Source organism: Carlito syrichta, unplaced genomic scaffold (assembly GCF_000164805.1).
Source record: "Carlito syrichta isolate Samal-C Ts95f unplaced genomic scaffold, Tarsius_syrichta-2.0.1 Scaffold314798, whole genome shotgun sequence".
In the NCBI taxonomy this organism is placed as follows: domain Eukaryota; kingdom Metazoa; phylum Chordata; class Mammalia; order Primates; family Tarsiidae; genus Carlito; species Carlito syrichta.
In genome coordinates this window covers 183,366-186,255 of record NW_007258894.1, presented here as the reverse complement: position 1 = coordinate 186,255, position 2,890 = coordinate 183,366, and the positions used below count along the sequence as shown (strand labels likewise).

The 2,890-nt window shown below is 43.0% G+C and overlaps 1 pseudogene; it reads left to right on the top strand.

Moving 5' to 3' along the window:
• Positions 1-1,238: 1,238 nt before the first annotated feature.
• LOC103274536 lies at positions 1,239-1,850 on the top strand (annotated as a pseudogene).
• Positions 1,851-2,890: the final 1,040 nt, after the last annotated feature.

Sequence of the window (2,890 nt, the reverse complement as noted above, 5' to 3'; positions counted from 1 at the left end):
CGTAATCCTGCGCTTTGGGAGGCCGAGGTGAGTGGATTGCCTGAGCCCGTGGGTTCAAGACCCACCTGGGCAACTTGGTGAGACCTCATCTCTACAATAAATCAAAAAAATTAGCCGTGGTAGTGCGCTCCTGTAGTTCTGGCTACTTGGAAGGCTGAGGCAGAGCCCAGCAAGTCGAGGCTGCAGTGGCCGGGAGCGGCCACTACACTCCAGTCTGGGCAACAGAGTGAGACTCCAACTCAAAAAAATAAATAAATAAATAAATCTTATCGGGACTCAGCTAGGTTCCACAGTCATTTCTGGTTGCAAGTGATGTATTTCTTACCCGACTGCATTGTTATCTTGAACAAAACTAAGATTATTTTAGTGAGGAAAATTAAGAGAAAAAGTATTAGATGATAATCAAGTAGCAGCATCTTCCCCATGCATACCAAGAAACCATTGTTATAGGTTACATGTTTATGTCTTTTTCCTTCAAACTCATAAGGTGAAGACTTAGTCCTCAATGTGATGGTATCTGGAGTGGGGTCTTTAGGTTTAGATTAGGTCATGAGGGTGGGACTCCCATGAGAGATTACTGCTCATACAAAGAGACAGAGAGAGAAATTTCTCTCTATGAGTACACCAAGTGAATACAACAAGAAAGTGGCTGTTTATAAGCCAGGAAGTGTGTCCCCACCAAACACTAATCTGCCAGCACTTTTATCTTGGACTTCTCAGCCTCTAGAACAGGGAGAAATAAATGTCTGCTGTTTAAGCCACTCAGTCTATGGTATTTTGTTATAGCAGCCTGAGTTAAGACAACCAGCAAAAAAAAAAAAAGGAAAAAGCAATAAAGTGGAAACATTAAGAATATATGAGCCAGGCTCGGTGGCTCAGCCTGTAATCCTGCTCTTTGGGAAGCTAAGGTGAGTGGATTGCCTGAGTCCGGGGGTTCAAGACTCGCCTGGGGAACTTGGTGAGACTTCGTCTCTACAATAAATCACTAAAACTAGCCGGGCATGGTGGCCTGCGTCTGTACTTCCAGCTACTTGGAAGACCAAGGTGGAAGGATCGCCTGAGCCCAGCAGGCTGAGGCTGTGGTGGCCGTGAGCATGCCACTGCACTCCAGTGACAAGAGTGAGACTCCAACTCAAAAAAAAAAGAATATATGAAAGCAGCACTGCATCATGCATTTTGAAATGATTTATAGGGAACTGCCATCTGCCAGCTGGAATCACATGTCTGTGGGCCTGGCCATGGCACTGCAGCTCTCCGGGGATAGGACATGACTCTGCATGAGAGCACCGAGGTTATGGCCAAATTCTTCTTATTTGGCATCAAAAGCATTTTATGTCAGCATGGCATATATCCATCTGAAACTTTTACTCAAGTGCAGAAATATAGCCTCACCTTGCTTGTAACTACTGATCTCATCCTTATAAATACCTAGATAATGTGATGGAGCAACTAAAAGACTCGTTATACAGATGTTCAGCTCAGAAACTGGTCATAGTCATCTCAAATATTGAAAATGGTGAGGTCCTTGAAAAGCAGCAATTTGATTTTGAGTGTGACAAGACTGCAAAAGATGACAGTGTGCCCAGAGAAAAGTCTCAGAAAGCTATGCAGGATGAATTTCACTCAGTGATCAGATAGATCACAGCTACAGTGACATTTTTGCCACTACTAGAAGTTTCTTGTTCACTTGATCTACTGATTTATACAGACAAAGACTTGGTTGTACCTGAAAAATGGAAGAGTTGGGACCAGTTTACTACCCATTCTGAGAAGTCCATCTTAATTCATTTACTACTACAGTTCACGAAGTGACTAGCATAGTGGCCTCCAAAATTCCTGACAATGACTGAGGAGGATGACATGAGGAAATAATGTCATTGTAATTTTTTTTGTTTTCTTTTTTTTTTTTTTGAGTTGGAGTCTCACTCTGTCGCCCAGACTGGAGTGCAGTGGCCGCTCCCGGCCACCGCAGCCTCGACCTGCTGGGCTTCGGCGATCCTTCTGAGCCACCAAGCCCGGCATGTCATTGTAATTTTCAAAAGTGGCTTTCCTGAAACCAAGTCAACTGTCGTTGATATGTTTTATTTCATTGGTTAAAATTCGGGGGAATAAATAGGGAAATATAATGTGAGGAAAGCCAATATTATACCTTACTGAACTGTGTGTAATTGTTCCATTTTTCTTGGTACCTATTTGACTTACTACTATAGGGTTGATGTAGTTAATTTACTGCATATTGTTCAAAAGGAACCAGCAGATTTTTGTCAGCATTGTAATGTTCATTCCATTGAAGGTAGCAACTGTAGATGGGAAGTGTTTTGCTACAATTTAAATGCTTTCCTAATTCAGGCATTTTGATCAAGTCTTTTGTCTCAGTGTAAATAGGGAGATACTTAAATATGAAATACAAAGCTGGGCTCGGTGGCTCAGCCTGTAATCCCGCGCCTTTGGGAGGCTGAGGTGAGTGGATTGCCTGAGCCCGCGGGTTCAAGACCCACCTGGGCAACTTGGCGAGACTTCATCTCTACAATAAATCAAAAATCAGCCAGGCGTGGTAGCGCGCACCTGTAGTTCCAGCTAATTGGAAGGCTGAGGCGGAAGGATCGCCAGAGCCCAGCAGGTCGAGGCTGCGGTGGCCGGGAGCGGCCACTGCACTCCAGTCTGGGCGACAGAGTGAGACTCCAACTCAAAAAATAAATAAATAAATAAATATGAAATACAGCAACAACAACAAAAAAGTCTGAATGTTTGCTTAGATCCTGAAAGTGACTAATAACCCACAAGCAATGAAATATGGCTTTATTAGGTCCTTTGGTCATTTATTTCATTGTATAGATCCCAGATTGAACACATTTCTAATTATTTGATTTTAACGTCTATAACTTAAACC